Raw genomic sequence first — 13,357 nt, 5'->3', positions numbered from 1 at the left:
TAGATCTTGACGTCTGTCAAGATTAATGCTACATACATACATCATTTATATGGTATACAGATATTTGAATTTTTGTTCCATTCAATAAAACTTTGATCGACTTGAAATCAATTTGTTTGAAAATAAAAAGCAACGTAAATGAATTTATAATAAAACAAAATCATACGATTAATATAATCAAGTTCGATAAATACGAATTCTGAATCAATAGGCAATCACAGGGATTACATATGACATGGTTCTTCGCAATGCATTTCGTGAATATTGAACAACCATTTCCAGAATTGCGGGAAAGATCAAATAACGCAATTGTGAAGTCATTGCAATTCAGTGCGATTTACGATATTGCATTTCTCGTAACTTCAGCACAAATATACTAAGTTGCATTTTATTTTATACGATCCACAAAATGTGGTATATATTTGTCGTTATCCTTTCTCATCACATTTTCTAATCTCTATTTTTATTTGTTTAAGATTTGTGAAATGTTTATTCGTTTAAAATCTGTGTATAAAGAAATTTTTATTTATGGATGTTTAATCAACTGAATCAGATCTCGTGTTTCTCTCTTTCTTTTTCATAACAAAGTAGTTAAATAATTTCATTTTTCATGTGAGAATCTTTTATGCATCATATTTTATATACTCCTCTTTTTGACTTCACAAAGAAAGACTTTCCGTTACAATTACATCACGATTAATGTACGGAAAATTAAATCATAGAATGATATTTGCAAAATATCTCAAAGAATAAGTATATCTCGTAGAAAATGTGCATTCTTATATCGCTTCATTTTATTTATATTAAGGCAAAGGCTAAGTATAGAAAATATTTTATTTTATTGTAGCAAATCTCAAGAAAATTTTGAGAGGAAGTATAATAAATGCTCCAGAAAATGATGAAATAAATACATATATTTCTTTAATGAAGACACACACGATAAAAACAATATAATCTCTCATTATATTTATTATATTAATTCTCTTTAAATTCTATTATTATTCTAGAAGAAATTCTGTCAAACTTAATTTAAATTAAAATAAATTTGTAATGTGTGCATCGATTGAGTAATTAAAAAGAAAAATATATAATGTTATATGTATATAAAAATATTGAAATTGCATCGCTGTTTCAAGTACAAATGTATTACATAATAGTATTTATATTTGCACTGTATTTTCGATTTTTACAGCATAATGTTTGACACACAACGAGAAAACAAGAAAGAAAATAAAACGAATTATAAATAAGTTAGAAATATTGTCTCGATCAAAAGTTTAGAAATTCTTTTAAAATTAAAAGATAAAACACATATTTTTATTAAATTTGCTTCTATAGATAATTAATATATATTTCTTGTTCTTTCTCTTTCTCTCTCTCTCTTTTTAATCATATCCATGAATGCATAGCAAGTAACAGCTGATAGTCTTATAATTAAGTGATTGTAAAAAACCAGAAAATGAGATAATCTTTGCTTTATTTCGCGAATTTTAAAATTGTAACATTATATGTAAACTTAAGTCATTAATCATTAGATACTATTTATATTATTTCTGTTTGATAATAAAAAAGAAGAAGACAAATATTCTTAAAATTATCAATCCAAATTATCAAAATTATTAACAGTGTTCCTTTGCTAAAATCTACAAAGTCGCAATGTAAAATCCAGAATTTTAAAAGTCTGAGCTATGAAAATGTAATATTTAATACGTACATTTATTGTTATTTAGCAAAACATCGGAGCAAGAACACTACATGATAAATTATCAAATATCTGCCCAAATTATTCTAAGCTGTTCTGACAAGCACGCGACCTGTCTCGCGTCTTCCGCTTTTTCAATAGGTTTCGACAGCCGCCATAGCCCATTATCGCTGCGTTTGTTTCCGCTATATATAGTATAATTTGCATACAAGAATTCATTTTTTTTCTTTTTTCTTCATTCAACGTCTATTCTAATCTGTGTCTAATCTGTGTGTCCTATCCACGAAAATGTAATTTCCATTCGCGCTTTTGATTGTAACTGTAATTGAAACGTGTCAACGACGCTGCATCATTATGAAATTTAGAGATAGTATTTTGTCATTTATATTCAGACTGGCATTATTTTTTACGAAATACAATAATCAAAGAAAATTTCAGTTAGCAATCTAAAGCTCAAAATCTAAAGCCAAAAAATGTTTTTTTAGTTTTTCATACACCAATATTAATAATTTGAATTTAATAATTTAATTAGTAATTAGTAAATAATAATTGGTCATTAGTAAATAATAATTAGTGACTTAGTAACTAATTATTTAATAATTAGTAAATTTGCAGATTTGACTATTTTTTATTCCAAAGTCGTTTAATATTACAAATTTTTTTGTATTATTCTAAATTTTTCTAAGATAAAGATATTATATATTATCTTTTATAAAAAGCACGCGTAAAAAATCTGTTTATTATTTTCGCCGCTTCAGTAAATCATCGTTAATTCTTCGTTTCTTTTATACTATGTTGAACTATAAATCTTCAAGATAATATGACGTTACGAATTTAAAATGTTCATGTAATGCGCCACAAATTATAATATACGAGTCTTACATTAAAATATTAGTTGATGATAAATAAATTTAATGTACTCAATTTTGTGCTAAATCAATATTAGCTTTTTAACATCATTTTATAGACATACATGTATATAAATGTATCACATATGTATGTATATAATCAATGATAAATTAAAAATGATGATGTTTATCGACAATTATGTTATATATATCCATATTACATAAATTTAAAAATCTTGGTATATTATTAAAAGAGATATACAAAAAGAATATCTTTGTGTGAACATGTTTTATATTGTTATTCATAGATTAAGATTCTATCACGTGTAAAACGTTTAAAACAGCACATTTAGTGGGCTGTCTGAATAATATCAGACTGTTTGAAAAAAAAGATTACACAAATCGACGAGTTATATGGTGTACTAACCTAAATAGATAATGAACAAGTTAAGCGGGTTCTATCGCATCGTGCGTATCCTATGTTAATACAAACCTCGAAAGATAGCAGATTGAATTTAATGACAGTGACGCAATCGAGTCTAAAGAAAATGTTTGTACATACTATATGTTTAACAAAATTATACATAAATTAATTATAACACACTAAGATGTTCCTATCTTCCTCGAAGAAATCTTCATTTTTATATTAATTTATTATTAATATCGAATTATAGGTATTGTTAACATAGATAGATATCATTAACAATATTGATAAATGAATTATGCTATTAGTATATAATAATTATTTTGACATATATCAGTATTAAAATTTAATAGTAAGTAGTTTATATTCGACATTTATTTAAAATTCCCTTAAACAAATATTTAATTAACAAATTGCAAGAACGATACATAATGAATCTCATCATTACTTATATATTTATTATCGATTTCTCTCTATTCTCCCCAAGCTATATCCTTTTTCCATTTATTTCACAAAGAAGCCATCGCCTTTAAATGGGTTATTAAATTCCTTTCATATGTTATACTCATCTCTTCTATCTCTAACATTGTTGAACATACTCGTTCATTCGTGTCTGTGGCTCTTTTATGAAAATGAAGCTTCTAATACTCGAGGAATTGTAAATTCTATATCTCAAAAATATGATGTTTAAACCGTTTGTGAATCACTAAACATTAAAGTCAACCGTTTATTGCAAAACCGTAACGACTATGTAACTATGGATTAGTCTCTGATGACGCATTACTCTTTGCAATCTCAAATTTGCTATCATTAAGAAGTTGTGCAAACAGTTTTAATATTTTATACTTCTGAGAAATTGAGCTATGTAGAATATCTTTTTCCCACACACATTTTATAGTGGAAAAAATTATTACTGTTAATATTATTATTAATTTAGATTTATTACACACATACACATCATTTTATGAAATATATTTATATTTTTTGTAAATATAAAAATATTTGTATGATAAAAAAGAATAGAATATTTCGTAAATATAAAAATATTTATATAATAAAAAAGAATAAAATATTTTTATTTTTTACATAGCGTAAAAATATTTAAATTATTATATGCAATTACAAAAATTCGTATTTTTTTATTTAAATACATAAAGATATTATTAAAAATGTAGAATTAATTAAAAAAGAATATATTAAATGTATCAAAAAGAATATACCAAATATGAAAGAAATGAAGAATATAACATTATTATAAACTTTTAAAAAATTGAAATTTTAACTAATTTCTTGATAAATTGATTAAAAAAAAATAGCAACATATCTACCGATTTTATCATCATTCATTAAATTTGATTAAATTTTTAAAATATAAACTTAAAATATAAATGCTTCTGATATGAAAGTTTCATTACATTTTCTGAGATATTTTGTGAATGGTGTGCTGTCACATAATTCACAAAATAAATTATTCAGCCAAAATTGTGTAATTTAAAATGATTTTTTTGTAAATTTGCATGTGATATTTAAGTTATTTATCGTTAGACCATGCTACGGGAACATTCATTATATTACATGGCTTTATGAAGTAAAGAAATGCAAAATTTCTTCAAAAAAAGAATTTTTTTAAAAAGAATTTTTTATGGAGCATGAAAAAAACAGATTGTACATATGTTGCTGGCATTCTCGAGAAAATTGACGAACATATGATTTGTGAAATTATTTTGCGGAGACCCTAAATGATAAATGGGATGACATCTATTGCGTAAGTTAAGTCCACGAGTTACATTGTGGAACGTGATGTTTTCTTGGCTTTGTTAAATTATTTTATATTGTTTGTAGAGAAGCCTCTCTCTCGTTCGAAACTAAATATAAATATTGGTTGACTTGATTTTCATGGTAACATATTTAGTTAATTGTTAAAACTATAATATCTTATAAGAAACTTAATAGAAACACATTTAATAGCAGAAACACATGTTATTATATATAAGAACTGTAATAAAATTACTCCAAAACTACATTGTTGTTTACATATAACAATGATATGTATAAAATGTTCTAAAAAAATTTAAAGATTCTATTTTCTTTTCAAAATTTTGACATAAAGATCATAAAAGTTTCATTCTTTTTTTATATGTTTTCATTAACTTTTTACAAAACTAGAATATAAATTGAAATTTCATTTAATAAAAAGTTTTTATTATTTTATAATATTTTATTATGTCGTGTTGAATTTTTCTTATCATATTTCTATTATTAAATATCATTAAAACGGATTTTTATATTATTGCAAGGATATGGTGGTGTTTATGTGAAAATATTTTAATGGAAATAATGAAATATTTCTCTCATTATCATTTTATTCGTGTCATTATCATACATATGCATATATAGCATATATGGCATACCGAGCACTATGTGCTCTACGGATTGCAGAATGTTTTCAGGGCAAATGCGACAAGAATCAACACAATGTAATTGTATTAATTGTACAAAGAGATGGAGAGAGAGAGAGAGAGAGAGAGAGAGAGAGAGAGAGAATGGAAAAGAGAGAGGAAAAGTTAGATGCTTTTACGCGACAAATTATACCATATTATATAATAATATCTCATTAATTATCCGGAAATTTAAATTTGTCCAAAAACTGATGCATATTTAATAAAGTTCTTGATAAAATACTGGATGTTGTCTCTGTATATTTAATCCCGATTATATCGGACAATAGATTTTACAATCACATTTCTCATATAATGGAAGGATTATATATTAATTGTATTTTGTGTCAATAGATATTAATATACTTTGCATTAGTATATATAATTATATTGTCTTAAAATTACAATGTTATCAGAAATATATGTTTTTAGCAGTCCTTATCGTATCTATTAAACGCGATAATAAGCTCGAATTGAATAATCGCATAGTTAAACGTTTGAATATATATTATAACGTTGAAGCATGATAATGGCAGCTGGTATTTACATGATAAATGAAGCCATATTATAATATATATGTTTTTATTATTATTATATTCAGCGAAGTCAATAAAGACAAAAATATACGGTATGATTCATTAGAAGAGATAAAATATTTGAATAATTTTACTTTATTTAAAGATACAATTTTGGACTTAAAGGTATAAAAAAAGTATTACAAATACATAATTTATATATATGTATATATATATATATATATATATATATATATATATATAATATAAATTATATATTTTTAATACATTTTTTATAGCTTTAAATCCGAAATTGTATTTTTAAATAAAGTGAAATTATTCAGGTATTTTTTATTTCTTCTAATGGACATCCTATATACAGGGTGACCCATTTTAACTTAGGCAGCCAAATAACTCGAAAAATAAGCAAGATAGAGAAAAATGTTTTAGACAAAAGTTGTATGGTTTCGAGGGGGCCATAAGATGGTATCATTGGTTTGACCTTGAAGAGTCATTTGAAGGTCACGTGAAGGTCACTTCAATTTTTTTAAATGGAATACCCTATATATTTTTGTACATTCTTGTAGCTTATTTCGAGAGCTTTCCAAAACACTATAATTAAGTACCTTTCCGTTAAGTACTTTTTGAGTTATGATGCTTGAAATAATTTCTTAATTTTACATAAACCGTAAAATATCTTGTAAAATATTCATTTTTCGATTATCTTACCTTAATACTTTTATGTACAAAATAATGAGAGGAATCAATTGGTGTAAAGAAAACACATAGTTGTTTTTAAGAAAAAATATGGAATTGTTAATTGCAAATTACATATTTTTTCTTCGAAACAACTGTGTTTTCTTTACACCAATTGATTCCTCTCATTATTTTGTACATAAAACTATTAAGGTAAGGTAATCGAAAAATGAATATTTTACAAGATATTTTACGGTTTATGTAAAATTAAGAAATTATTTCAAGCCTCATAACTCAAAAAGTACTTAACGAAAATGTACTTAATTATAGTGTTTTGGAAAGCTCTCGAGATGAGCTACAAGAATGTACAAAAATATATAGGATGTTCCATTTAAAAAAATTGAAGTGACCTTCACGTGACCTTCAAATGACTCTTCAAGGTCAAACCAATGATACCATCTTATGGCCCCCTCGAAACCATACAACTTTTGTCTAAAACATTTTTCTCTATCTTGCTTATTTTTCGAGTTATTTGGCTGCCTAAGTTAAAATGGGTCACCCTGTATATATATATATATATATATATATATATATATATATATATATATATATATATATGTGATATATATGTGATATATAAAATAAATTGCGCATATATGTATATATGTGTGTGTGTATCTTTTTGTGAATTTTGCACACTCTTTATGAAAATTTTCATAAGTATGTATATTATATAATTCGTATATATTACATTTTAAATGTTTATATACATATAAATTTTTAAAACATTGAGTTTTTTATTATTCTGAAAATAAAAACCCGCAAGTTGCTACAACGCATAAGGTTTCGTTATTACAATTGTCATTGGCAATCAAACTACCGAGAAAGAATATCGAATTTTTCTTTTTACTGTCGCGAGTTTGCCTTTGCCTTGAGCTTTTACGAGTTAGACAAAACAAAACGGTTTTATGTAGCAAAAAAGCGCAACGACTTTAATAACTTTAATTTCAAACGAAGAAGCCGGAGATCACCGTGCTTTCCTCCTGTAGACAACATTGCTTGATGAACATAATCGGGTCGTAAACATAATTGGTCGTAAAACCGAATTTTCTCGCGCGTAAAACGTTGATAATTTCATCGCAATATACTCAATTTTAAATTTTATTACCATGTGCAGAAACTTTGTCATTGCAAGAAAACAAATCTTTATGATTAAATTCATTAATTTTTTTGACGCTATGCGCTATTATCATATTTTTGGTATTCTAATTTAAAAATCTAATCTTAACTTTTTGAAATATTTCTTGCCAATGTAAAAAAAATATTGAAATTTTATGATGGCATTTATACATAACTGATAGATTCATTTCGAATAATTAGAAAGAAATAATGACTCCATTTGTTAGAAATATTAATTTTATTGTTTTTTTTTCTCTTCAATATACATTTTGCAGAAACGATATAACAATACTACTTAGGGATGTTTTTTTTCATTCAGGAGTAATCCAACGTTAATTCTATAACAATAAAAATTGATTGACGCTATACACGTGATAAAATAGGGTCAATAAGGATAGAATATGCGTATGACACGCATGCCTGAAATTTCACATATGAAATTATTCTATTTATATATAATTATATATAGATGAAATAATATTTTGTTTCAAAAGGCAATTTGAGAAATTGCTCCTATAGTTAGAAAACAGCAATTTCTTTGGGAACTTTTCAGAGAGAAATTCTATAGGAAAAATACAAGAAAATTAGTAATCATGAAGAATTCTGCTCTCGCGTAGTACTCGCAAACATAGTGGTGTCTTTTCGCAAAAGGACACTAGGCACGTGCCAAAGAAACTCAACAGTTTCGAAGCTTTCGAAGGGAAAGGGATTTCCCCAAAGACCGACTGTGCTTCTTCCCTGAATGATTTATCGTCGTAAACGTATTAAAACTTCAAAAGAAAACCACAAGTCATAATTCGATCGTTCTTTCTCGTTGCAATGAAACCTTGAATGATTTGTTTTAATTTATATGTACAAAATTTTTATAGACAAATTATTTGATGCATGCAGCAAAAATTCATAGATATAATATGTTTGCAACTTTTATGGATATATATAATATATTTTTATATACTTTTGTTTTTTTTAACTTGAATAAATTTAATAAAGCAATGATATCACCTTCGCTCTCGTGAGTGTTACATTAGTTTATAATTAATATTAAATCATAAATGTTACGTAAATTGATAAAGAATTACTTTGCTCGAGAGAGTATAACACAATATATGTATAAAGTAGCCAAATTGATATGCAAACTTCATGTTCCAAAGTTTCTGAGCTTTGCCCTTTAGGCAAAGATCGATATGATGAAGGGGAAGTTATTACGTGAAGCATGAATAATTCTGCAGTACTACGTATAAGAATGTGATATTTTTTGCATTGCGTCCCCTATCAGGACACAGACATCTGTGGAAAACAAAAAATTTTATCTCGTTGTAAAGAGTAACTCGGGATTTTTTATTCGTAAGTGTACGCGCATTATTTTGTTAATTCTATCAAGCGCATAAAATGCACATAGATAAATATGCATGTAAATCGCGATTTCTCAATTTCTAGCCGCATTGCATTCCATATATATGCTTCATTATGTATTCGAAATCTGATTCATTTGGATACATTCTCAGGGTACCAATCACGTTGAAACGCGTCTGTCCAATTATAATCGCATTATCCGAGTGTTCTTATGATAGAACTTCCGAGTGCATGCGAAATTTTGCGGTAGGTTGGTTTTCCTTTAGTAGAATCCGCAATTTAGAGGTCATAGTTTAAAATTCAAAGGTCAAAGCTCACCGTGATCTCTGATTCAAGAGCGAAATTATGATCTAACAATCTATATGATCTAACATTATGCTCTGTGATCATTTTTTACGCATTTATATCGATTACATAATTTAATGAGCGAGATCGCGCATGATTTGCGGGCCTTTTAGCTCACGAAGCCCTTGAAGCTCGCTACGTCGTGTCGCTGGGGCAAGGCTAGGACAAGGTGGAAAAGAGTAGCGCACACATTGCGCGCGACAATGCCGGACAGGCTTGACGGTAATCTACGGGGGCTGCTGAAACGAGTAGGTGAACTTTTACCCCCTGCTACGAATTACCGTTGCTCTTAGCCTGTACCGCGTCGGAGCATTTAATGCTACGCCCGGTATATAACACTTCTTCTTGTCCTACCGGTTCTCCATCCAATTCTCTCTTTTAACCTTCGTGGCAGGAAATACGATAGAAAGGCGCCGATAGTCGGGAGGAGGTGGGACCCTATAGTATTCTTTCGGTCTATACATACGACACAGACAAATCCGCCAGATCCGTAGGTCTTGAGAACGATCCACTCGTTTTATTGCTCTTGATGCGTTCCACCACGTTTTTCCAATATGAGTCTACTCCTTGATCGAAATAGTTTTTCCTTATTGTCTGCTATTTTTTTTCTTTCATAACCTTTTTCTGCATGAAATGCTTTCAGTTACGCAGAACTGCAATTTATTGATTATTATTTTTTTGTGAAATCTAGAACTAAATTTTAACTAAATATTTAACGATAATGTAATTCTAATCAAATATTTTCTAAAAAATGATACTTCTAATTTTTTATGTTAGAAACAAGATAAGATAATTTACCAGCTTCTATTACTTATGATAATTCAGGTTTAGCTATATATATATATATATAGCTTATGATAATTCAGGTTTAGCTTATGATAATTCAGGTTTAGCTATATATATATATATAGCTAAACCTGAATTATCATAAGTAATAGAAGCTGGTAAATTATCTTACCTTGTTTCTAACATAAAAAATTAGAAGTATCATTTTTTAGAAAATATTTGATTAGAATTACATTATCGTTAAATATTTAGTTAAAATTTAGTTCTAGATTTCACAAAAAAATAATAATCAATAAATTGCAGTTCTGCGTAACTGAAAGCATATATATGATATATATATCATCTTTTATCTTTTCAAATTATTTTATTAATGTTAAAGTTAAATTGTTCTAATATCAATAAACTAATCTTAATTAATATTCTTAATAACGTTCTTAATTAACATATACTATATATTTTGTTTCTTTGAAAATTATCTGAAAATTATTGATATAAAGACGATATCATACATATGTATAAAATGTCATATACATATATATAAAATGTCATTTTCATATAACACATTAATAGACACAGTTAATTATTTAAATGCCTAAAAAATGATTTTTGCTTTTTACAAAGATAAATTGAAATTTATTAAAATATATTGTTTTCTTTTTTACAATATAAAAGTGACATGAAAGCGCAAATAAGTATTTCTTATATGATAAGATTGACGATAATAAATGTGTTAGTTCATTTAATTCCCTTTGATCGATTTGCGATGAGATCCATTTGCAGGAAGAAGGAATCTTCCCGCGCGGAATGATAGATAATAACTTTTTCACAACATAAACGTGATGCGAAAGTATACTATTCCATCGTTCAAATAAGTTAGCGAGTGAGACAAAAAAGCGAAAGTTTTCGGCAAAGAAACAAAAAATATTGATAGCGATATTAGCCGCAGATATGCGAACAAATTATTTATCTCATAGAAATAGGGTTTATATTTTTTAACTCAAACATAGTTTCATAAAGATAAAATAGATGTGAATAATCATTACATTCCGTTGCATTTCCGTCTCAGATTTCTTTGCGTCTCAGCTATATCGCTCTTTATCTTATTTAGTTCGTCAATAGTCGATTATTTATTGAATTTTCTCTTTATTATATTATTATTTTTTAAATATACGTATTTATATAGATTCTTTAGACAATAAGATTTTTATCTGGGATGTTAAAAAAGAATTCAACCTTATCGTATAAGAAGATGTATTAAAATAGCTTTCCATTCGGGAAGCTTCTCTGGATGGCTTAAGATCCGTGCAACGGTGATAAGAACCAACGAACGTATGTGCTGAATTATGAAAGCTGGCGCCACAGATAATCGATTGCGGAAATAGCCTTCCGTGTAAAGACGGATGCCTAAAAGGGCAAAGCTTTCCCGGTCATTTAATATCTTGCCTGCTCTATATAAGCAATTTTACACTTTTCCGCGTAATATAATAAAAATATGAAAGAATATAAAATAAAAGGATTTAACACGAGAGAAGAAAAAAACAAAGGAAGAAGGAAATTTTTCTTAGTGCATTGGATCAAATATTAATAAAATTAATAATATTAATAAAATTAATTGAGCATGTTACTTATATATTGCCGAATAAAATTTACATGCCAAACGTAATGAATAGGACAAATAATAAAAATAAAAATAATAATAAAATAATATTAAATATTTACTTTATCCGTCTTTCCAAAGAAAAAAGAATGTCAACGCTCTTAATTGTTAGGTCATGTATAGCTATATCTCGAGTCAGAAATTGGAAAGGTCTGCTCTTTGCTTTGAAAAGAAAATGCCAACGTATCATCTTTATTGTAGAACTAGTCTAAATTACTATCCACCGTAAGATGAATCGGCTGAACTTCTCTGGAGGAAAATCTAACAACCCTCCTGCTCAATTGCCCTCCTACGAAGGCGGAGGAGTTAGGCAATTTGTCTGAAAGTCCCCTTGCAATCGATGCGTCAAAAAGAAACAAAAGAAAACCAATAAAATAAGTGTGCATACCTTTAACTATGTATTCAATTATACAATTTTAACGCCTCTTGCAATTAGTTTAAAAAAATCAATATCAAAATTTATAAATAAGATAACGAATTATAAATATTATAAATATTTCATTTGTAAATAAAAATTAATTTCTGTACTTGAATAAAAAAATTGTTTTTTACATGAATTATTTAATTTTTATATATATTTTATACAGTTTTTGTATATTTACACACACACATTAAAGGTTTTAGAATTTAATTGTATTATGTGTATATGTGTGCTCTAGGGATTTATTAATTAAATTATTATTAATTATGAATTAAATTAATTAATATATATATATATATATATATATATATATATATATAGAGAGAGAGAGAGAGAGAGAGAGAGAGAGAGAGAGAGAGAGAGAGAGAGAGAGAGAGAGAGAGAGAGAGAGAGAGAGCAAAATAATGCCAACTCATGAATTTATATTAACAGATTTCGCAATTTTCATCAACTATCAATTTTGTAGATCTTTATTATATATATATATATATATATATATACATATGCGTGCGCGCGCGCGTGTGTGTATGAATAATAAAGATCTATACAAAATTGAGTTATTGACATTATTTTGCTTCTTAAAAATCATCTTTTTAATTAATATCATAAATGTTTTGAAGGAACACATTTTTATCTCTAGGAAGTTAGACATATTATTGTTTCAATAAGAGATAAGAAATTTTCCAAAAGATATTTTATTTTAGCAACAGAATGTGAGCTCGAATAGCACAAAACTCCTATATAATAAAACATTTGAAGAATATAGAGATTTTGTTAAAGTATATTTGTATCGGAGTATACTATGGCCAAAAAAAGTCAATGGGCACTGTTTAATCTTCAGACAAAACGTAATGAAAGATTCTATCGTTCACACGCAGGTGATAGCAATAAATGAAGGAATAAATGTGGAAAATAATAGTGTCCAGGATGTTGCAATAATGTATATTGCGGTACCGTATGTCGTGTTAGATAAGATTTCTTTAGGGAATTATT

At 27.1% G+C, this 13,357-nt stretch overlaps 1 protein-coding gene across 2 annotated transcripts in view; it reads left to right on the top strand.

Annotated features, from left to right (window-relative positions):
* Positions 1 to 13,357, top strand: part of Ethr (ecdysis triggering hormone receptor) — a 42,741-nt gene that overhangs the window by 13,308 nt on the left and 16,076 nt on the right. The window lies entirely within an intron of this gene.

The sequence above is a fragment of the Camponotus vicinus genome, unplaced genomic scaffold (assembly GCF_025532165.1).
Source record: "Camponotus vicinus isolate PSW18456_S1 unplaced genomic scaffold, iyCamVici1.0 SCAF_4, whole genome shotgun sequence".
NCBI lineage: Eukaryota > Metazoa > Arthropoda > Insecta > Hymenoptera > Formicidae > Camponotus > Camponotus vicinus.
This window is presented reverse-complemented; position numbering and strand designations above follow the sequence as displayed.